Source organism: Schistocerca americana, chromosome 8 (genome assembly GCF_021461395.2).
Source record: "Schistocerca americana isolate TAMUIC-IGC-003095 chromosome 8, iqSchAmer2.1, whole genome shotgun sequence".
NCBI classification, from domain to species: domain Eukaryota; kingdom Metazoa; phylum Arthropoda; class Insecta; order Orthoptera; family Acrididae; genus Schistocerca; species Schistocerca americana.
This window is the reverse complement of record NC_060126.1, coordinates 43,907,369-43,931,864: the sequence shown is the minus strand read 5'-3', so window position 1 is coordinate 43,931,864 and position 24,496 is coordinate 43,907,369. Positions and strand designations below refer to the sequence as shown.

Here is a 24,496-nt window from a genome sequence, read left to right as displayed (position 1 = left end):
ATCCTACAACTTACTGGTTTCTGACCAGACGTTTTTCCGTCTTTTTCATTATTATTATTATATTATTATTATTCGAGCCAAAGCAGCCTTGTTTATTATGCAGAGTTAAATTATACGTAAAATAAAAAACATTATACCCAGACCTGTAAGTCAACTATCCAACTCGAGCCCTCCAACGCAAAACTCTACTCACTGCACTTCAATTATTTATTTTCATTTTATTTTACTGTTTAATGTTGAACATCTGTCCTGTTACGTATCCACTACCCATCAGACAGCACTGTAAGTCAACTCATCTCTCACATGAGTGTTCGTAGGCAGTTGTACTACAGAGCATGGCATTACAAGCCTGTAGCATTCGCACCTGGCCTCAGCCTATGCCCTGCCGATGAAACGTAGGGGTGACCATGTCAAAAGAGTCCTGAAAGCGTCTGGCTGCTCCAGTAGGCGGAATACATGTACTGGTGAAACGCAAATTGATGGTTCCCCCATCACCAGAGACCACGGAATGTACAAAATAACCGAGCAGCCAGATTACTGCATTGTTTTCCGTTTTCTGAAAAAATAAAGTTGAAAGTCTCCGAATGATATCAGTGGTGTAGAGGGAGGCAACAGACCTGGTATGGAAAGCCAAGTGTTCCGGAGCCAGTACGAGTTTGCCAAATGCAGGTAAGTCGATGCTGGATGCTGTCTATCAGAGCACGTTTCCTACATTTGTCTGTGTTACCGATTCAGTCCGATGCAAACGGTCATCATTGGGGATCAAATTATTTACCGCTCTGTACAGAGAAGAGACCACTGTCATGGAAAGAAACGGGAAGCTAATACTGTTCCACACTGTCTTCCAGAGGATCCGCGGCGACAGCAGTTCTATGGGATTGGGACAGACAATCCTTTCCGATAGAGCGAGCAGAGACCGGCTCGCAGGTACCGGCCGCTGCAGTACATCGGAACCCGAACAGCCCACGGCAAGGTAACATTCTCCAGCGTGTCGTCGTTTAAAATCAAGGCGTCCAATATAAGCAGGTAGAGCAAGACTAGGTGGACGCACATGTCTGAACAGCAAGTCTCGAAATTATATGATTCCTGGATAATAATCAAAACCGTGTGCTGAATGTACAAACTAGAGGGAACCCCCATAAGATACGTAAGTGCTTTTCGTGTCGTGATCGCACAGCGCAACGTAAATGTGTAACGTCTCCATAAAAACCGGCCAGACAAGAGCGGAATTTTTTTTTTTGCCATCTTTGCAGGAATCAGGACCAACTGGGCAATGTAAAATAACTTACACAAGACATATGCATCCAAGATGCGAACGTTTTGGAGAACTGTGACATGGGGACAGTCGTGCTCCAGTGTGCCCCCCTAGACTTTGTCAATTTTCCAGTTAGGTGTCGCCATTTTAAGAGGGTAACAATCAACGATGGCACCCAATGGCGTACGCCAGCCTACAGCAGTAGCCCACGGCCCAGCAACATCATCGAAGCTCGCTAGTTTGAGAATTTTACTTTTGCCCCCGTCAGGAACTCAAAAATAATTTTACATTGGAAACTCACTACGACGGAGAAGGACCACCACGTCTGGATACGCCTGAACAATAAGGGTTGCACCAGAAACACTCATTCTACGTAACTGCAATGGAAGACGGCGAAGCAGTAGTTCCAGAGCCAGGACAAGTAAGGAAACGGAAAGCGGGCTGCCTTGGGGCACACACCGGTTGATCGCGATCGGCGGCGTCAGCTGACCATCGGCAAGTGTCTCTGCAACGATGCCTTATGTGGGAGAGAACTACACGAGCCTGAGGGTGAAACCGATTGCCTGCAACACACAGGCAAAATAACTATGAGAAACATGATGAGATGCCATGTTAACATGTAGAAAAGTGGGGCACAGTGGGCAGAAATGGCTGCAGAAGCTGAAATCACTTCTCCGATACTGGAGTCAAAATTGAGCGGCCAGAAAGACGACTGTCAGTCACATTCGCCAACGCAGAAGATAACCTGCTATTTATTGCCGTCGCTACAGATTTATAGTTAAAATTAAGCAAAGTGAGAGGACGAAAAGAATTCACAGAGTCACGGCCGTGTTTTTTAGGTATTAATATTAAAGTCTACAGGCACAGTTCTCCCCTGCCTAACCTCGTTTAACATCGTCGTAAACGTAGCACCCAAGAGGGCCCAAAAGTGCGCATAAAACTGCTTAGAGAGACCATCCGGGCCGGCCAGGGTGGCCGAGTGGTTCAGGCCTACAGTCTGGAACCGCGCGATCGCTACGGTCGCGGGTTCGAATCCTGCCTCGGGAATGGATGTGTGTGATGTTTTCTCTAGGTTAGTTAGGTTTAAGTAGTTCTTAGTTCCAGGGGACTGATGTCCTCAGAAGTTAAGTCCCATAGTGCTCAGAGCCATTTGAACCATTTGAGCCAGACACCTTTCGGACCAGGTGATTTGAGACAGGAAGAAGCAGCTCTTTTGAGTAAACACCTCATCTGCCTGAAGGACAGCCAGAATGTCAACATTCTTATCACTCCTGATCCTCCCACACAGGGCTCCATTAGCATCATGGGGAAAGGGCCTCGTATCGTTATTAATTGCACATAATTCTGAGTGCTATTGGTGGAGAGAGTTAACGTTATCACCTCGTTCAGTCAGTTGATGGCCTGCAGCAACTGTGAGGGGCGTAACGAAGGATTGACGACGTCGCGACTGGTAGCGAAGCAGGTGATACAGTGATGTCAGTGCCCATTCAACCAGCGACCGAGGCTTAGACCTGAGCTGTAAACCCTCCATCTAATACCTCTTGACCTGCAGCAGCTTTAATTCGCTGAACGTCTTGGGAGGGGAGTGTAACCCTCCTCTTTATGTAATTGATGCGAAAGAAAGTAACAAACGTCGTAAGTTTTCCTAAAGTCCCTTTCTCGAACAGCACAGTATGATACTAAGGACTGACGGAGCTACGGTTTCGCTAGATCTGTGCACCAATCCAACAGTGAAGAATAACGCCCAGCGGAAAGGGCAACGTTCACACACGGCGCCCGACCCCATCATCCAGCGCGCTATCCGTGAGATGGGGGAAGATCAGCATCCATTGTGCTCTAAACATTTTCGCAGGTTCCCGTTCAAGGTTTACAATAGCAGCCACAGCACAGTAGACAGAAAATGAAATGGTGATAACGTCAACCATAGAAATCCTATAACATAAATAATCAAATAAAACTTGTCGACACAACAATAAGTGGCGGTAAGAAACGTGTATCTAATCAATGTGCGATATTTCTGGTCCCACAGGTCGCGCAAACGTATTGAACCAATTCACGTAGCCGTCCGGAGTGGCCGAGCTATTCTAGGATCTACAGTCTGGAACCGCGCGACCGTTACGGTCGCAGGTTCGAATCCTGCCTCGGGCATGGATGTGTGTGATGTCCTTATGTTAGTTAGGTTCAAGTAGTTCTAAGTTATAGGGGACTGATGACCGCAGCAGTTAAGTCCCATAGTGCTCAGAGCCATTTTGAACCAATTCACTTATATCGGGACAAAAATTATAATGTGGGGTCTGATTGCTTGGACGTGCAACACAATTAAAATCACACTCAGTAGCTCAGCATTTGCTTGCTGGTTAAGGGCTCTGGCGACCCCAGGGTTCCTGAGGTGGGGACTCGCAAACCGCGAAGCTCTGGGCATGTTTCAGCGATCACTGTCCGGTGAGACGGTGGAACGTCGTGTACCACAGGGAATGGGGATCTTGGCTTGACCGCCGAGGTCGCAAGGATTACAAAAACTCTCACTCTTACGATGTCCTGCGTGCCAATGTGATACATACTTGTTGGGGTGGAACAGTCATTAGCGGGCAACCTCTGGTGCACCTGCCGCGCCGTAGTTATATAAGGTTTACTCAGTCATGCTTTGTCTGGGCGAACTGTTCGTTTCTCAACTGCTGATGGGATCACTATGGCATCCACGACTTTCTATGAACTTCCTCCCGAAAATTTTGGTTATCTGTTGGGTAGTACTCACAATCATCCTTCAAAGCGAGACAGGAGATAGACCTTGTGAGAAATCTCCCTCAAACGTTCAAACACTGTGTCGTAACACGGCGCACCCACAATGTCAAAACGTCTGTTGTGATCAGGGGACAAGAGAAGGTATCGCCCTTCTATACCCAGAAAGACCTTGATGTATCGGCTGCAGTCTCAAATCTGTTGAACATTTGCGTAACGGCACACTGCTGTTGGAAACAGCTGCATCACAGTGAGTTAACAACCTCTTGAAGTTTTGGGTGTCCTACTGCAGCTGGACAGCACCGCGCCCTTAACTACAGTCAAGCAGTGGTCACATGCAGTGACATCATGCACATGGACACTGCAGAACTACAGGAGGAATAGGCTGACGAAGGGGTTACTGAGGTGAAGCAATTAATGCTCGTGTGGATGAAAAACTGGGAAAATCAGACTCATTTACACTGGCGTTCAGTTCGCCGACTTTGCTGGATCATATTAAGGCGGGGTTTTTAATAAAGCCATACCATACTTCCCCAACCCTGTGAAGTGTTTCATGTGCCAGAAATTCGGGCACACGACTCTCGTGTGTAATGGAAGAGTTACATGTGGTACAGTGTTGTATGGACACCCATGCTGATGGAACTATGTACACCTTCCCTGACATTTGTGTCAATTGTTCAGGTCTACATACAGCTTGGAGCAGAGACTGTATGGTGTACAACCAAGAAAAGAAAATCCAAAAGTTAAAGGTGACTAAACGTGTATATACGCTGGAGCGAAAATGATGTGCAAATCACTTCAACCCCAAAGTCTGTCACATCATTTGCTGCAGTACTCGCGAAGAAACAATAGATTATGTGTTTCCACCCAGACGTCATCTGTGGACCCTCATACCAAGAAATGCTTTTGCAAGGACATCTGTGGCAGCGACAGTTCAGATGAAACTGTTGCCGTCTTCACGCTGTAAGGGATCCGTGATCCCACAAACATAGATGCTACTATCCGACACCCAGGTCGATAGCAGACAGGAGTCGATTGTCGAGCGCTGCAGGAGGCAGTAAGACTAGTGTGTAGAGCGAGGAGTGGTACTGGAGAGACGGGCTAGAATGGTGGTCGAGTGAGTAGTAAACGGTAAATCCACCGGAGTATGACAAATGAGCGCGCCCCCCTGATCGTCGTGGGGTGGGCCCTCATCGATACCGATTCGCAAGTGATATGAAACCAAAAGTGACAAGTGCCGAATTACGTGTTTCGCGTCAACCGCGTCGGCCAGCAACAACCATGGATTGCAAATGGTTCAAATGGCTCTGAGCACTATCGGACTCAACTGCTGAGGTCATTAGTCCCCTAGAACTTAGAACTAGTTAAACGTAACTAACCTAAGGACATCACAAACATCCATGCCCGAGGCAGGATTCGAACCTGCGACCGTAGCGGTCTTGCGGTTCCAGACTGCAGCGCCTTTAACCGCACGGCCACCTCGGCCGGCCCATGGATTGCAGTGAGGATTGTTGTGACGAAGTACTTGAAATCAGCAACCAATAAAAAGATATAACCGTAATTAAAAGTGTAAGGCGAAGGCAGCAACTGCTTCAGAATTTGTGTGTTAGTAGAAAATTCATATCAGTTTGTACATCGCAACCATTATGGTCTTTAGTTATAGACAATCTTTCAATCATTAACTATTCCGTCTCAGAACAGCCGCACTCGGTTGAAATACCCCCGAAACCACAGCAGAAAAAAACCGATAGCCTTTCAACCATTAAGCACACAGTCATATAGGTATAATAATCAACTGTTTGGTGGCTTTGGTAAATCACGCAAAACCCAATAAAGGAATTTAAACGGGGGTGTTTCAACACACACTCCTACGGTCACCACTGCTTCAGTTCCCGCTGTTGCTGTCTCTACCCAAACTCCAACGGTGAACACAACTTCGCTCATGATGTTGCTGTCTTCACGTGAACTCCAACAGTGACCACTGCTTTCTCTCCTGGCACTACCAGCTTGGCAGGGCACGAGCTGCACATTGGGATGTCACAGCATACCTCACGTCGTCGAATTTGAAGCAGAAGACTAAGGATAAGCGTACTATCAAGAAGGCAGAATCGAAGCAGATCGTCACATCCAGGAACACTTAGAGGATGACGACACGGCCGTGAACTTAGAACTTTGCTTCGATGAACCCTTGAGTCTACTGGGCTTTCTACCTTCTGAAGCGGGTTCAAGCGAGAGGAAACCATAAATCCCCCAGACAGATGGCTCCTGGGCTTCAGTGGAACATGAACGAATACAGAACACAAATGGAGGAGCTGAGATTGTTGGCACAGGAGAAGCCCCGTTGTCTGCGTCTACAGGAAAGGCACTTTAAACATCCCTATGCTCAGGGATACAGTCCTCATCGGAAAGATTGTGGTGGAGACAGAGCTAAAGATGGAGGGGCTGTCTTTGTGAATGACACGTAATACTCCTCTCTCCCTCAGTGCAGCTTCTCAGGTAGTTGTTCTCACGGTGCATATTCCATTTGCTCTTACCATCTGTAGTGCGTATCCGCCGTCCAACGAAATTTGGGATAGGGTCGGTCTTTCTTAACTGATTTCACAACTTCCTTCACCCTTCCTACTTGTAGGAGATTTTAATGCTCACAATGTGCTATGTGGATCTTCATCAACATGCCTCAGGCGTAGGGTTGTGGAGTGCCTTACTATGTCAGAGGAGTTATGCCTATTTTAATGATGGTGGTAGTACATACTTTTGGACTATCATGGGGTCTTCTCGGCCATAGCCTTTGCTTTCTGTTCTCCAGCCTTTGTCGATGCTGCACACTGGAAAGTGGTCGCTGACTTGGATTCCAGTTGCCACGCCCCTATGTGGATTCACCTCTCAGATAGAGCTGTCCCTGAAAGGAAGCGCCAAGGTGTATGTTTAGCAGAGTGGACTGGAGACTGTTTTTGAACGTCGAGGTAGGGTCCAGGACTGGATGGCTCACTGGATGGCTGATGCGTCCATCCCCAAGTCTTCAAACCGACCTCGGAGGCGGCCTGTCCCACGGTCCAAAGATGAGTGTCGCTCCACCGTCAGGGAGAGACGTATGGCCCTGTGACGATTCGAACGTCAACCTTCTGCTATGAATCTCGCAGCGTTCTGAATCGTGAGCGAAAGGGCACGACAGAAAACACTGTTCTACAAAAAAACCTTTTTTTCTATTTCTGATAAAAAATATTGTGATCCTAGTTGTATTTTGAGTGCTGAATTGAAAACTGTTTTTGGTTTTTTTTCTGTCAGGGATAGTTTATGAGTAATCGCAATTTTATTTCTCTTTTCAGTTTCTGATATAGTGCAGCAAACGTGAGGTGAAATTCGACAAACAAATGCACATCTTTATGATGTAATATGTTCATCACATTAATGGAGGGTGGTATCTAACATATAACACAGTAACCTCTGTGTATACACTTTGAAGCATTTATTTGAGATGAGAAATTACAGAAAATTGACAAACAATGAGCCACTGCCTTGTAATGCACATCATTTTTTTTCTCTTGTATTGTGAATGTTTCTTCTCACGAATGATATTCCAGCAATAATCTGCTAACAAAGAAGGTACCCACTTCCCTTCATAGCGCCTTTCTATGGTAGAAATGTCTTTATGGAATCTTTCCCCATGTTCATCCGATACGTCACTACAACTCTCTGTGAAGTAGTCAAGATGAGAGTCCATCATATGTACCTTCAAAGACATATTGCACCCCAAATCCTGATATGCTTTGATCATATCCTTCACCATTGCTTTGTAGTTAGTAGCTCTTCTTCTTCCGAGGACGTTTTCCGACACCATCTTGAACCGGTCCCATGCGGTTTTTTCTTTATCAGTTAAACATGCTTCAAAATTTGCATCTTTCTGCAGCTCCCTGATTTGTGGGCCCACAGATACACCTTCCTTTATTTTTTCAGCTGAAAGACGGGGGAATTTGGTAGCTAGATATGCAAACCCACAGCCTGTTGGATCCATGGCCTTCACGAAATGTTTCATCAGGCCAAGTTTGATGTGAAGCGGTGGAAGTAGTATATATTCAGGAGCTACCAGACTTCCACATTGTACATCCTTTTCGCCAACTTTCCATCTTCGCATAGGCCATTTCTCTTTCACGTAGTGAGAATTTTGGTCTCGACTATCCCATTCGCAATGAAAACAGGCATACTTCGTGTAGCCTTGTTGCATTCCCAGTACCATAGCAATTACCTTGAAATCTGCACATATTTTCCATTTGTGTTCATTGTATTTTAATGAATTTAGCATCCTTTGTACGAATTCGTAATTCTCTTTTGTCAAACTACCGTAAGCTACTGGAACAGAGGGTATTTTATTTCCGTTATGGAGCAAAACACCCTTCAGACTTGTTTACGATGCATCTATGAAAAGTCTCCACTCCTTTGAAATATAAGTGAAGTTCAGCACTTTCATCAGGCCAGCAACGTCACTGCAAAATTTCAGTGCTTTGTCAGTTGAAAAATAATAAATAAAGACATGTTCTCTGTGCCTGAACACACTGATTTTAGTACTTTGGTGCAGTAGATTATACTCTTGTAATCTTGAACCAAGCAGCTGCGCCTTTTGTTTACTTAGTCCTAGATCACGTACTAAATCATTTAAATCTGCCTGTGTTAACAAATGTGGCGATGACCCACTTGTGCAGTGATATAAAGAATCATCTGTGATTTCTTCAGTACTACTTATTTCAGTGCCACTCGGAATTTGACCTCGAGCTCTTGACGGTACTGGAAGGTTGTCGGAATGCTGCACTGGCATTCTCGCGGAAGGCAGAACTGGGTAAACAATGTGCCTCTTCCACTTTTTGTTTGTAAAACCCTGAATTTTTGTTAGACAGAAATAACAATCGGTAACATTGTCCTTAGGCACCCTTCACACCATGGGAACAGCAAACAACGCCATATTCTCTTTACCTTCCCACCACTGAATTAGTTTGCAGTAACATGTAGCACAACAGAAATGTGGTGCCCATTCTTTATCTTGGTCTCCTACCTCTACTCCAAAGTAATGTTTGTATGCTTCCTTTATGACTGAAGAAATTTTCTTCCTATTTCTGGTAAAAGTGAACTTCCCACAGATGTAGCAGAAGTTGTCCGGCTTATGTTGACATCCACGACGACGTGGCATTTCTGCAAATTTAAAAATACCACTTTGGTAATACACCTGTATTAAATTAATAGTAGGGTACAAGAGGAACACTGATGTGTAAAAACAAGCAGTCGTTTTACCTTCAGCACCAGGCTCAATCAGTTTACACACAGGAACTAAAAAATTCAACCGTGCTCGGAAATATGACAGACAGTTACTTGTCAGCCAAAACACCCACTCGTTAAGACTGACACAAATTGTGGCTAACACAACTGTTGAAAACTCGATGCACCTGCCCCTAGGAGGCGTGAAGCTTTACTGCCGAGGCAGCGACCGGCTGTCGACGATCGAGTTGATGAGATGTTTCAGGTGGTCTTAATGACAGAGGTGTTGCGGGGGATAACCTAATGATATCTGATTCTTCCCACTTGCTGTTGCACAAGAAATTGTCACGTTCTATCACTACTGGATGCGGCAACATACCCGTATTTCTCTATAACGTCTCTGTGTTTGCCATGAATTGTGAATATACATATATATACATATTACATAAAAAGTATCCCTGACAACGGTATTTTGTTTACATATTTGAATTTCCCACGGTAAAATGGTCTAGAAGCACATACTTTAATATCAGAAATAGAACCCATGTCGAACAGTGAAATCAGCGAGAACAAGGCAAGTGTTTCTCGGCTCGATTAATCGTTCCGCTAACTCTTCAAAGGTATGGGAAGCCATACAGAGGATATCTGGCAAATGTTCCAGACGACCTGTAACTGCTGTATTTCGGCAAGGGTATCTACAATCTACACGTGGAAACAGCGAATGCCATAGCGGATAATTGTGGTTCAGTCACTGCCAATGGAAATCGACATTCAGATTTCCGCTGCCATCGAGCATTGGTGGAGAGAGCTGGTTGAAATTTTAATTCTACCGACACTGAAGATTACAATTGCCGTTTCTCCTTGTGACAGATTTAGTGTACCCTGTCTCGGGTCAAGGATACTGCCCCAGGTAAGGATCGAATCCCATACAGCATGTTACAGCACCAGGACACAAACGGAATACTCTTGTCCCTTTTTAATGCGACTCGGTTGACCAGGGACTTTCATGACTCGTGGAGGATAGTGTCCCTTCTAAAACTAGGGAAAGGCCACATGTTGGCCCCTACTAGATGTATAGGAAAGGCACGAGAACACACGGTCAACTGATTTGGGTCCTAGAAACGCTGAACCTACTTAGTCGCTCCCAGTGTGGATTTCGGAGGTATCGTTCAACCTTTGAAAACAACATCCTGCTGAAGAAGGAAATCCAACAATCCTTTCTACACAAACAGCACCTTGTACATGTCTTCGTCGATCTTGAGAAATCGCATTATAGAAGCGACGCATTCTGATGAACAAATCCAGTTCCCTAATCTCACTACAGTTAAAACAAAACACTACGTTTAAAGAATTCCTTGTGACCCTGTCCTAATTACAACGGTGGTTCCCTAAACGTTACGAAGATATTATCAGTCTTACATCTGTTTTCAATCTATTTTCGAAACCGTTCGCCGTTTCACGTGAAAGAGCGCCACGCATGTACAGATGGAACTGATTGACCTGGAAGGTAATTCCCGTCTTAATGTCAAACTCTTTTACATTAAAAATTGCCAGGACTTCTGCATACCTTTTAGAGTTTCCACGTCTCCATAATGAGGCTGCAAACGTGCTCCACTATTTCGATCGACATATGTATGAGAAAGATCTTTTATCGACTATGAAATTAAATAAGTGATGACTACGTGGCAACTAAAGTGCCATAGTCTGCGGAATTGTCTGCATCTGCCCTATGCCGACGGTTTGAACCAGATAAAAATTATATTATGTCTTCTACACGCCAAAAATAATTAAATAACATTGAAAATTTCTTTCACTGTCTTCTATGTCGTTCCGAAATGTGAAATGTGAAACCAAGTCTTATGTAGTGAGACTGCACTGCCATTTACATTCGTCACGTTCGCAGTTTTCCCTTCTCCGCCCTACAATCGCTCAGGCAACGTGGCATGATAGTGGTGGAAATGTGCAGCGGGTATAAGTGCCAAGGCACTGGCTGGCTGCGAGTTGAAATTTTGGCCGCCCTGACCTATGGCTTTTGTTGGGTTTGTTTGTGAGTATCAAAGTATTATTTAGTGATTTATTTATGGCTTATTTGGCCCAGCTACATTACATCTGGCCAGGAACAACATATACAAAAGATATTGCGCATTCACAGAAATAATAATAGTAGTACTACTAGTAGTAGTAGTAATAAAAATAATAAGTGACAATAATAACGATAATAAAAATAATAGATAACACTAATAGTAACCATGATAACAACAGCAGTAGGCATTAAGAATGATACACCTCTGAATGCTTAGTATTATAGAAGAAAAAGGGAGAAAGAAAGAGAAGAAGATTCGAATGACAGTGACAGCGGCTATTAGGAGAGAACAGAATTTATATAAAGAACTATGTCAACATGTGTGAGGGAAGAGCTGTGGGGGAGGGGGGACTGACAAGTCTAAGCAGCAGACCAGTATATTTGAGAGATAGCTATTGTAGCAGAAGGTAGTCATTAACTGTGTTTTGAATTTTTGAAGGAATTTAATTTCTCCTATTTTTTGAGGAATATTGTTCCGAAGTCGGGTTCCTGACACAGAAAATCATGGCAGTGTTATGTGGTGGTACAGAGAGGAGCTGAAGCTAAATATGAGCGAGGGCAGTGGTTGAGAAGATGATAGAGCAAACGTACCGTATGATAGTCTCTACGCTTATCGGCATGAAACCATGGTAACGGTTCATAGGCAGGGGTGATAAGGTCGAAATAGCGTACATCACAACTATATTGTACACAAGCATTAATCGCCATTCTAGGCTGCGTCAGCTTTCGTACGGAACTCCTTGCACAATAGCGTCGTCATAGTCTGACGGGTATTAGCGACTCACCCATCTTCTTTTTAACTTCTAAAGAAAATACTTTTTTATATTTCTGTAGTGAACGAAGTGATTTTGAGTCTTCATACAAATTAAAGTTGTGTTATCAATGCAGTCTAAGTGATTGTCCAGGATTAACCTGAAGTTCTTTGCAGAAGAGCAAAAGGTTATTTCTCTGCTGTTCAGAAGTGAGGGTGGAGAACATTCTGAACTGGTAATAAGTCTTTTGTATGCGACTAAGTTTGCTTTTTCCGCGCTCATATAGGTAAGGCAAGTAAATCAGCGTTTACAAGATGGATGGCTGTATTGAACTTGTTGGACCCATTTAGATATAACTGTAGGTCGTGAGAGTGTAGGTGATTCTGCAGTAGGAGAGAATGGTTGACACGTCATTAACACATAATGAGAAAAGTTATGGTCCCAATACTGATCCTTGTGGAACCTCTGATATGACATCCCTATATTGCGACCTTTTAATTCCAATCATTATATACTGTATATATGTAAGGTGCGAGTGGAACCATTGCACAGCACTAGAATAAAAATACTGAACTGAGCAATATGAGCGTCAAAATCGACAGTGGTGAAAGCATCGCTGAAATCCAAAAAAGTGCATAATTGTAGCTGTTGTTCGTTCATTGCTTGTTTCAGTCCGTCAGTCACTATTATAGGAGTGGTCGTAATGTTGCGATTTTTCCGGAAACTCGACTGGTATACGCCTTACAAGGTTATTTGATGTTAAACCTGTTGGTAGACTGTATATTCTAAAACCTTGGATAATGCAGGTAGAATGTAAATGGGTCTGGAGTCGGGAAGTTGTTTGGCAGATTTCTTCTTGGGTAATGGTTTCATGAGTCACTGCTTCAGGGACGGGTAGTAAAAAAGTAGAGAGGAAAGATTAGCACAACATAACAAAAGTAGAGTAGAGAGTAAAACGTTCAAAACGTATTACTGTTAGAAGATATTGGGAGTAGTAGTTAAATACGGACTAAAAGCTTAGCAAGATAAAGAAAAGATTCAGGACAGTATGAAACAAAGTGGAAGAACTATTTCTTTTAATGTTCCTTAACTCTTAGAACAATGATGCCTATACAGAGCGTTTCACGAGGACGAGTAAATATTTTAGGAAATGGTACTATACACTAATAAAAATGAAAGATTACATGTAACATGTGATGCATTTGTTATTGGTTACAGAGTTTACAGCTGGTTACACAGGAAAGTTTGTTGTTATAGGTTTATTTATGGAATGGCGATTTTGTTTCGAAGTTTCAAGTAGAGGATTTTTCATGTGCGACTGTGACCTGTTGGCCACTTCATTTAAGCATATCACGCGTCTTTAGAATTACTTGTTCGCTGATGTAACACAATACCTGTCACACGTGTGCGAACCTGTCACACGTGTGCCAGTTTGCCAGTGAAAACGCTGCTTTTAGAGAATACAACAGATGATTTCCTTACGGCAGACTACCAGATTTCTCGTAGTTTGATAATTAGAGTGAGGTTGGTGCACTGCCCTACAGTCATATCTCACCTGAACGTGGTGTGCGTGAAGTAGACGACGTTATTCAACTGGGTGAACGTACTCGTAGTCCTTCAACAAGCACACACAGAACTGCTTGACATACCAGTGTTCCGCATACATCTTTAGAGAGGAACTTAAAAGGTAGACGATTAGGATTCTGTCAGTGCCTAGTTGTAAATCATTGAGGAGTCTCATGAATACTGCCAACTAATGAGGCTAGCGTGGTGTGCATACTGTAAAACCTTCGGTACACACACCATCAGATTATTTGACTTGTCGCTCTAACGAAGTAGGCGAGTGTCAGCAATATGTCTCGTGGTCTTATCGTGGCGTGTTTATCTTCTGCCGTTAGGTCAGACGATAGAAATGCCACTTGCACGCTTAGAGTAGCAGATTGACGGTGACCAACTTTAAACTTGATTAATTTTCACACACATTTATTAAAATAATAAAAAGCATAGACATTACGTAACTTGATTCTGGATGCTGTTTACAATTGACAATCTGAAGTTCCTTTGGTCTTGGTACGTTAATCTTATTCTCACATATCTCTGATACTTGATAAAGTGTCTGCCTCGTGATGACTGGGTGTTGTGTGATGTCCTTAGGTTAGTTAGGTTTAAGTAGTTCTAAGTTCTAGGAGACTGATGACCATAGGTGTTAAGTCCCATAGTGCTCAGAGCCATTTGAACCATTTTTTGAACTTGACAAAGTGTCGATACATTTATCTTCATGGCGATGTACAGGAATATGATAATCTTACTAGGCGCAGACTAAAACTTTACTATAGACTGGTACAGACTAATGCAGACTCGTACAGGTTGGTGCAGACAAATGCAGACTGGCCAATCAGAGGTCTGTACACTCGTTATAATACCTCGTGCGTTCATGTATCACTGCGCGAGTGTGATCCGCGAGGAGAAAACGTTCTACGTTAGCAGAAATCTCATTGGCTGCGTTACATATTAATACGCAGATCGGCGGAAGCAGAATTTGGTCCATCTCTAAGGCAGCGCCATGTCGTAGTGCGGAGACGGACGAGCGCTGCGCCTGCGCTGTTGTGCTTAGCGGGGCGCGCTCTAGTGGGAAAGTTGTGTAAGCGCTGACTCTGCGGAACTATGTACACAACAGCTAGTTTCACTCCTGACTCTATCGATAACACCCATAACTCACTTAGATAGTTTGATGTACACTGAGATGGCAAAAGTCACAGGATAGTGATATACTCATTTATAGAAGCTGGTAGTACAGCGTATACAAGGTACGAAAGGGCAGTGCATTGCCGGAGCTGTCATTTGAACTCAGGTGATTCATGGGGAAAGATTTCCGGCGCGATTGTGGTCGCACGACGGGTATTAATAGGCTTTGAACGCTGAGTGGTAGTTGCAGCTAGACGCGTGGGACATTGCATTTCGGAAATCGTTAGGAATTAAATATTCCGAGATCCACAGCGTCAAGCGTATACTGAGAATACCAAATTTCAAGCACTGTCCCACACCACTCCCAGCACAATGGCCGACGGCCTTAACGATCCGGAGCGGCGGCGTTTGCATAGAGTTGTCAGTGCTAACAGACGAGCAACGCGGCCTGGGGTAACCGCAGAAGTCAGTGTGCAACGTACGACATACGCGTGCGTTAGGAGTGCCTATGCTAACAGAACGACATCGCCTGTAGCGCTTCTCCTGGGCTGGTGACTACACAGTTGGACCCGAGACGACTGGAAAATCGTGGCCTGGTCTATTGAGTCGCGATTTCAGCTGGTGAGAGATGACAGCTGGGTTCAAGGGTGACGAAGACCCCGCAAAGCCATGGACCCAAGTTATCAACAAGACACTGTGCGAGCTGGTGATAGATCCATAATACTGTGGGCTGTGTTTACATGGAATTGACTGGGTGCTCTGGACCTGCTGAACTTTGTTCTGTTGTTTTTCGGATGTGGCGACAGTTTCTAGAGATCGAAACTGTATCCCGAAGACCGAGCGGGGCCGACCACGAGTAACATCAGAGAGAAAGAACCGTTATTTGGTTGTAAAGGTACGACAGTACTGCCTTAGTACTGCACGGCAACAGGCATCTGAGCTCACAGCATCGACTGGACATGTTGAAGCGAAGCAAACGGTGTACAGAAGGCTTCGGCAGTGGCCTTTATTCTCAGAGACCTGCTGTATGTGTACCTCTGACTCGTCATCACAAAAGGGAACGTCTAGAGTGGAGCCGTCACTACGCCACCTGGACTGTCGGACAGGGGCCAACGTTCTTCTCACAAATGAATGCCGAATTCGTCTGGACAGTGATTCTCGACGGTGGAGGGAACGTGGAGCAGGATTTCTGGAACCAATCATTATGGAAAGAGACCGATATCGAGGATGATCCTTAATTGTGTGGCCAGGGATTATGTTGACCACTTACCCTCCTCTTCATGAAACTCTATGTTTAAATCGACAAGGTTTAACTGCTGTCAGATATCGTGACGAGATTTGGGACCTCATGTACTGTTGTTGTGGGGTGCTGTAGACCCAGACTTCGTATTGATCAAGGATAATGTTGAACCTCATAGAGCACGGGTGATCGATGTTTTCTTGAAAACGGAAGATATTGCACACGAGGCTTAGCCTGCACGCTCCCCTGATTTGAATCCCACAGAGCACGGGTTGCAGCACGTCAGCATCCACCAACCACTCTCCAAGACTTGCGAGCAGCTACACAAAAAGAAGCCGAATTATTGTCTCAACAAGAGACATCACATCAGTCACAGAATGCCCTGTCTGCACTGCTGCCGGAAGCGGTCCCACACCATACTGAGCGCATTAACCAGTTGTCCGTTATGCATTTTTTATATTCTTTCTGCTTTAATTTCACCTGATTTACTGTTTGTGGCAACCTAGCTAAATTTCGGTTAGTTACTTTAATTTTGGACACCAGTGTACTATAGAGAGCACTTTGCTTTAAGTTTGTTGTGTGATATGACAGGCAATCGGTTAATTCGGCCTGCTGTGTTACCGTGTCGTCTTACAGGGCGCCGTAATCCGGAAGTCCTCAAAAACGAGTTCTCATGTTTATCGGGGCAGGCGTTTCTGGCTACAAGAATCGGCATGTTCTTGCAGCCTAACAGGCCTCTACACGTTTTGGTTGTCAGGTAATGAATAAATCCAACATTCCTCATAAGATGTATTTGAAAAAATGGTAACGTTTCTTGACTGCCAAGGTCCTCGGACCTTACCCTTTCATATCAGTCTCTGTTAGGATGATTGAAAGGGGAAGTTTGCGAAGAAAATTTAAAGGCGACAAACGAACTTATGATTCGGATTATGAATACTGCTCCTTGATAAAAGACGTCAGGCGACGCCAGAAGAGCTACACATTGACAAGAGAATGCAGTAGTTCATTGAAGTTGGAAAGTTGGAAGAGTGAATTTACAAAAGTCAACTTGCAGCTTAATCATTTGCATAACACCTTCTGTATGTGATATTACGTGTTGATACCATCCTACTGGAGTCTCAAAGTTGGCAAGGGCAACGCAAGTTTACGTCAGATGCCGCTAGGGATCATGCAGTAACTGGTGGACCCAATGGTGCACGCACACTGAACCACTCCTCCAATGGCTCCGTACGATACGCGCCCCCAAATATAAAATGGCCAGCAGCAGCCACACAGCCCACTCACACTCGGAGCCACTTTGCTACTTGACGCTAGACAGACGCGGCCTAGTCGCGACTCCGACACCACCTTTTGTTCAAAAATGTCTCTGAGCACTTTGGGACTTAACTGCTGAGGTCATCAGTCCCCTAGAACTTAGAACCACTTAAACCTAACTAACCTATCACACAGATCCATGTCCGAGTCAGGATTCGAACCTGCGACCGTAGCGGTCGCGTGGTTCCAGACAATAGCGCCTAGAACCGCTCGGCCATCCCGGCCGGCCCCACCTTTTGTGCTTTGGTTGGTAGTACCTCTTACTTGTTGACATTGAGAGCTGGACTCTATTTTGTGCTGCATTATTTGTATTGAGTCTTTTCACACTCGGAGATGGACAAGTTAAGTAAATCTCATATTTACTGTGTTAGCTCGTTTAATGATTATCTAAGATGGCAACGGCCTTGCACCTTACATGAGTCCATTTACCGTGACACTAGGTTTTGTTGGAGTAATACTTTAAATTACGGTGTAGGAAATCTATGTGGAAAGGCATCGGCACGCGAGAATTCCGCGATTTTGTAATTATAAGATTTTGCGGAAAGGCAGTACGCGAGACAGAGCTCGGCTACATCCCCGCCTAACAGCCGCAGGCCACAGCCTGACGGTATGAATGGTGAACTGGGGGATTTCTGTAATCCGTTTAGAGAGGCCACAGCGGCCACCAACCTCTGAGGGACGTGCGGCGGCAGGTGTTCCAGTGTTTACCGAAACAGAGCAGTGGATAGCTGGACGGAATTTCCTGTGCGTGCTCTCGCCTATGTCCCACTAATTTTACACCTTCGAGTAACTGAAGTGGAGCAGGCCAGGAGTTGCGAATAACAAACTTTCAATGCAAGAATCTGTGTTCGCTACGATGGGGAATCTCGAGTGGTCTCTTGGGAGGAAACTTCCAGTAAACGTGTTATTACCCACAGCTTTGGTTCTTCCCAGCCGACGAGGGCGGAGTTTACTTGTGAAATTTTGTAGAAATAAAAGAATTGTGGCAAAGAGTTATATTCCCAGACCGTACATTGGTCGGCACTGGCAAACTGGGTATTTTGAAAGCTTCTAGTGATGTGATTCGCTCAGTAAAAGTTGAGGTGAGAAAATAAGGATGAAGAGCGATCTTGCTGAACTCTCGGTAGAGATCTTCCGTTCTGGGCTCTCCTACTGAAAGGACGTTAGCCAAGTCGTCTCCCCTCTTGGTCTTTCGTTCTGAAAGGACGTTAGCCGCGCCAGCTCATTGCTGGCGGAAACATTGTCGCATTGGCGGAAACATTGTTGCTGTTTCCACAGAGGTTTCACAGTACTTTGGAGTGTTATAAGAGATCGCGTTTTAGACAGATTTTAACACAGTTACTGCCAATGTTAGGAGGATAATTTGTAAATTGTTCATTATGTTTTATTCAGCATTGATCTTAAGGTTATAATAAATTCAGTAGAGCCTTTACTTTTAGTAGTTGATCCTGAATTCACCCTTTTGCTTTATTTTATTTTGTGTATGTGTTTGATGTCATTGAACACCCTAAGTGTTCGCCATCGTTCATGTTCGGAAGTAAAAATAGGTGTGATTTATCGTCGACACTACCACCGCAGTCTAATTAGGGGTGACAGGGCCACATTTAAATCCAGCGATATCCATTTTTGCGTATAGTTCCACTCCCAATTTCTCTGTAAGTTGTTTGTCAGGGGCGAACACACGTAAAAGTCGGACAACCAACGGGTGGTGTGTTACAATTATTCTGCTCCTGTCCAGCTTTTGTACTACGACGGTTGCCACACAACTTTGTAGGCCACCAATGCTTACCGTTGTGTAGGAAGTCGTACACAACTCTACGACACTATGAGTATTCGAAAGTTCCTGGCAGATCAAGACTGTGGACCGGACCGAGATTCGAACTTGGAACCTTTGCCTTTCGCGGGCAAGTGCTCTACCATCTGAGCTACCCAAGCACGACTCACGCCCCGTCCTCCAAACTTCACAGGAGTGCTAGTTCTGCAAGGTTCACAGGAGAGCTTCTGTGAAGTTTGGAAAGTAGGAGACGAGGTACTGGTGGAAGTAAAGGTGTGAGGAGGGGGCGTGAGTCGTGCTCGGGTAGCTCAGTTGGTAGAGCACTTGCCCGCGAAAAGCAAAGGTCCCGAGTTCGAGTCCCAGTCCGGCCCACAGTTGTAATCTGCCAGGAAGTTTCATATCAGCGCAGACTGTGAGTATTCCTTTGGGTTATATTCTGACGGCTATACCTCTGTAACCAGTAACAGCCGAACACATGTTATATGGAATGTTTTCGTTTATTAGTCTGCACTACAACCTCCTAAGATGCTTACTATTCCTCGTGAAACGTTGAAAGTATCGGCGCGGCACTCACACGGCCCTGGGGTCCACGACGCCCGCGCCCACGGGCACGGTGTGGCCCATCGCCTGCAGCGCCACCAGAGTCTGCAGCTCCGCCAGCCGCTGGTCCGACAGCCGCTTCCACCTGAGCACACAAACAGACGCCAGCGCTAAATAGCTAGTTGCCCGCCTGTAGCGACCGCTTACTGCAGAAGGGCAACGTGTCCACATATCCGACCCTCAATTTCAGACAAAAAAAACTAAATAAAACCGATTTAATGTAATTTATATCCTGACATGCATTTCTGGTTTCTTTATGTACGTAATTTTCCTTATCATATACACTACTGGCCATTAAAGTTGCTACACCAAGAAGAAATGCAGATGATAAACGGGTATTCATTGGACAAATATATTATACTAGAACTGACATGTGATTACATTTTTACGCAATTTGGGTGCATAGATCCTGAGAAATCAGTACTCAGAACAACCACCTCTGGCCGTAATAACGGCCTGGGCATTGAGTCAAACAGAGCTTGGATGACGTGTGCAGGTACAGCTGCCCATGCAGCTTCAACACGATACCACAGTTCATCAAGAGTAGTGACTGGCGTATTGAGACGAGCCAGTTGTTCAGCCACCATTGACCAGACATTTTCAATTGGTGAGAGATCTGGAGATTGTGCTGGCCAGGGCAGCAATCGAACATTTTCTGTATCCAGAAAGACCCGTACAGGACCTGCAACATGCGGTCGTGCATTATCCTGCCGAAATGTAGGGTTTCGCAGGGATTCGGATGAAGGGTAGAGCCACGGGTCGTAACACATCTGAAATGTAACGTCCACTGTTCAAAGTGCCGTCAATGCGAACAAGAGGTGACCGAGACGTGTAACCAATGGCACCCCATACCATCACGCCGGATGACACGCCAGTGCGGCGATGACGAATGTGCATTCATCGCGATGTCGCCAAACACGGATGCGACAATCATGACACTGTAAGCAGAACATGGATTTATCCGAAAAAATGACGTTTTGCCATTCGTGCACCCAGGTTCGTCGTTCAGTACACCATCGCAGGCGCTCCTGATGCAGCGTCAAGGGTAACCGCAGTCATGGTCTACAAGCTGATAGTCCATGCTGCTGCAAACGTCGTCGAACTGTACAGATGGTTGATTTTCTGCAAACGTCTCCTTCTATTGACTCAGGGATCTAGACGTGGCTGCACGATCCGTTACAGCCATACGGGTAAGACGCCTGTCATCTCGACTGCCAGTGATATGAGCCCGTTGAGATTCAGCACGGCGTTCCGTATTACCCTCTTGAACCCACCGATTCCATATTCTGCTAACAGTCATTGGATCTCGACCAACGTCAGCAGCAATGTCGAGATGCGATAAACCGCAATCGCGATAGGCTACAATCGGACATTTATCATAGTCGGAAACGTGATGGTACGCATTTCTCCTCCTTACACGAGGCATCACAACAACGTTTCACAAGGCAACGGCTGTCAACTGCTGTTTGTATATGAGTAATCGGTTGAAAACTTTCCTCGTGTCAGCACGTTGTAGGTGTCGGCACCGGCGCCAACCTTGTGTGAATGCTATGAAAAACTGATCATTTGCATATCACATCATCTTCTTCCTGTCCGTTAAATTTTGCGTCTGTAGCACGTCATCTTCGTAGTGTAGAAATTATAATGGCCAGTAGTGTATATACATGTAAATGTCATCAGTGGCATAAGGCGAAAGAGAGAGACGAATCTGTTGATTGGACATGTTTCCTTTCTGCAGCACACTGGGTGTTGAAATTAATTTTAGGACTGAGTTAATTGTTTTACAGTAGAATCGTTAATATAAACATCTTTTACTGTAATACAGATTTTTGGCACTAATTTCTGAATAATACGGCCTTGCCGCAGTGGTAACACCTGTTCCCGTCAGATCACCGAAGTTAAACGCTGTCGGGCTGGGCTAGCACTTGGTTGGGTGCCCATCCTGTTTGCCGTGTGCTGTTGGCAAGCGGGATCCACTCAGCCCCTGTGAGGCAAACTGAGATCTATAAGGGGCGTTCAAAAAGAAACGAGCCGGAGGTGTAGTTACAGAAATCACTACCTGTATTGACCCTGGCTGTTGAGACACTTTCCTAATTTGACACAAGGCGGTGAATGGCTGCCTCATAAAATGTGATGTTAACTAGTTCCGCACGTACAGCTGGACGTCGTCGTCTGAGGTGAATCGTTGGCCCCTCAGAGCCTTTTTAAGGGGACCTAAAATGGCCCCCTTCTCATTCACTTCCTGCAGCATGGGACAACAGTGAACGTCCAGCGTCACTCGCAATCCTTGACCACCCTTCGCCAAGCGATTAAATCAAAACGACCACGCAAACTCACCCGTGGGGTCATTCTGCTCCACGACAGTGCAAAGGCTGATGCGGAAAACACAGCCGCGGCACTCCTGCAGAAATTCGAAAGGGATGTTAACGGGCACCCTCCGTTTAGTTCGGACCTCTCTGCCTGTGATTACGACATTTTTGGGCTCCTTAAAAAGGCTCTGAGGGGCAAACGATTCTCCTTGGACGACGATGTCCAGCTTCGCATGCGGAGCTGGTTAACATCGCAGCCCCGGAAATTTTATGAGACAGCCATTCACCGCCTTGTGTCACAGTGGGTTCAAATGGCTCTGAGCACTATGGGGCTTAACTGCTGAGGTCATCAGTCCTGTAGAACTTAGAACTACTTAAACCTAACTAACCTAAGGACATCACACACATCCATGCCCGAGGCGGGATTCGAACCTACGACCGTAGCGGTGGCGCGGTTCCAGAGTGTAGCGCCACTCCGGCCGGCTGTGTCACAGTGGGACTGGTGTCTCAACAGCCAGGGTCAGCCTTATACTTGACAAGTAGCGGCTCCGGTCTCGTAAACTGACATATGGCCAGGAGAGCGGTGTGCTGACCACTTGCCTCTCCATATCCGCCTGTAGTCTGGAGAAGACTCGGCGGCCGGTCGGTACCGTTGGGCCTTCGAAGGCCTGTTCGGACGGAGTTTTTTTCTGAATAATACTAGACGTTTTACAAGGTTGCATTACTCAGTCATTTTCATCTACATCACGAGATGCCGTTGTTGTTCGCCATGATGCGACTGAACTCTAAAACTACATCTAGTCTTGAGGGATACAGTCTAAATATTTCGCAATGTCATCCCTTTTGTTGTTATATGTAGGCAGTAAAGATATGTTGACTTTCTCTGAAGGGAGTTCCAAAGTTTGTACAGCTCATGGTATTTTGAGAACCCTTTTCAGGTGTCTATGAACGATTTTACCGTACAAATCAACGCAATGTGGGCCATCAGGAACCGTAGTCGGTAAATTAATCCACTTGCATTTGAAGAAAACTTATCATTTTTTTAGGAATGCTTCACCAGTTCAGCTACGTCTGCCACTGTATACTATCTTTGCTCCTTCTTTAGCTTCCTGCTAACAATCCCGAGATCCCTATCATTCGGCATCAACGAGTAATTGGAAAAGACTTTAATTTCATTGAATCATATGATCTCACACAGTGCCGTCATCATCCTAACCAGAGTATTAATTTTTGTTCTGTATAACATTTTTACATTCTTGCCTATCATATTTTTGATGCACCAGTTCAAAATCGCACACACATTATTTGAACTCTTTCCTCTCTTACCGTCATCCCGTCATCCCCTGATGTGTGGTTAAGCACAGCAGAAACTTCCACGTAAATTGTCTGAAATAGTAGGTGTCTTCAACAGGAATGTGAGGTAAAGAGATGTTAACCATGGCATCAATTTAAAAAGTGGAAGTCTCTTTCCGGATGAGAATGTGAAAAGAGTGTTCGTTGCCGAACTTCTAGTGCATAAGCGCAGCGCCAAAAAGTTTTAGACTTCCAACATTTTGTTTAGGCTCCAACACACGTTTGGCAATGATATCGTTAATGGAAGTCTAAAACTTTTTGCCTCTGCGCTTATGCACCAGAAGTTCGGCGACGCCACTCTTTTCACATTCTCATCCGGAAAGAGACTTCCACTTTTTAAATTCAGTTCCTCGCATGTTACACAGGCATCCTTCACAGATTTATCAAAAGCAAGGACGACGTTTACATTGCAAAGAGTCATAAATATTAATAAGAAAGTTTCTTCCCGATTTCTAGAGTTTTGTTAACGAAGTCATCTTCTTTTTTCATAAACATGTTACGTATGATTTGTACATAAAGGTTGAAACTTACATGATTTTACTTGTTAACTTAAAACTTCGTGTGACAATGACAATGGCAATGGCAAAGCAAGTACTTTTAAATTCCGACTACAATGTCGTTAGTGTACACTAATCAGCCAGAACATTATGAGCACCTCCTACCTAATAGCCCATATCTCCACCTTTGACTCGGATTCAAGCCGCGACACATCGTGGCTTGCCGGCCGGAGTGGCCGTGAGGTTCTAGGCGCTACAGTCTGGAACCGAGCGACCACTGCGGTCGCAGGTTCGAATCTTGCCTCGGACATGGATGTGTGTGATGTCCTTAGGTTATTTAGGTTTAAGTAGTTCTAAGTTCTAGGGGACTGATGACCTCAGAAGTTAAGTCGCATAGTGCTCAGAGCCATTTGAACCATTTGAACGTCGTGGCTTGGAAGCAGTGAGGCCTTGGTAGGTCTCTGGAGGGAGTTGGCGCTCCATCTGCACAAACACAAGTCTGCTAATTCTCGTAAATTTCTGGGAGGGGAACGGTGAGCACCTTCTCGGGGGGGGGGGGGGGGGGGGGGGAGGCACCATATCAACTGGAACAACTCGCACTGTGTTTCTCGGACCACACCATCACACTCTTCAACCAGTGTACGATACTCC

General features: G+C 45.1%; 1 long non-coding RNA gene across 1 annotated transcript in view; it reads right to left on the bottom strand.

The window, feature by feature from the left end:
* Positions 1-24,496, bottom strand: part of LOC124625785 — a 53,836-nt gene that overhangs the window by 16,650 nt on the left and 12,690 nt on the right. The window contains exon 2 of the long non-coding RNA XR_006980721.1: positions 19,661-19,771. This is a non-coding gene — a long non-coding RNA (uncharacterized LOC124625785). The remainder of the gene's footprint in view (positions 1-19,660; positions 19,772-24,496) is intronic.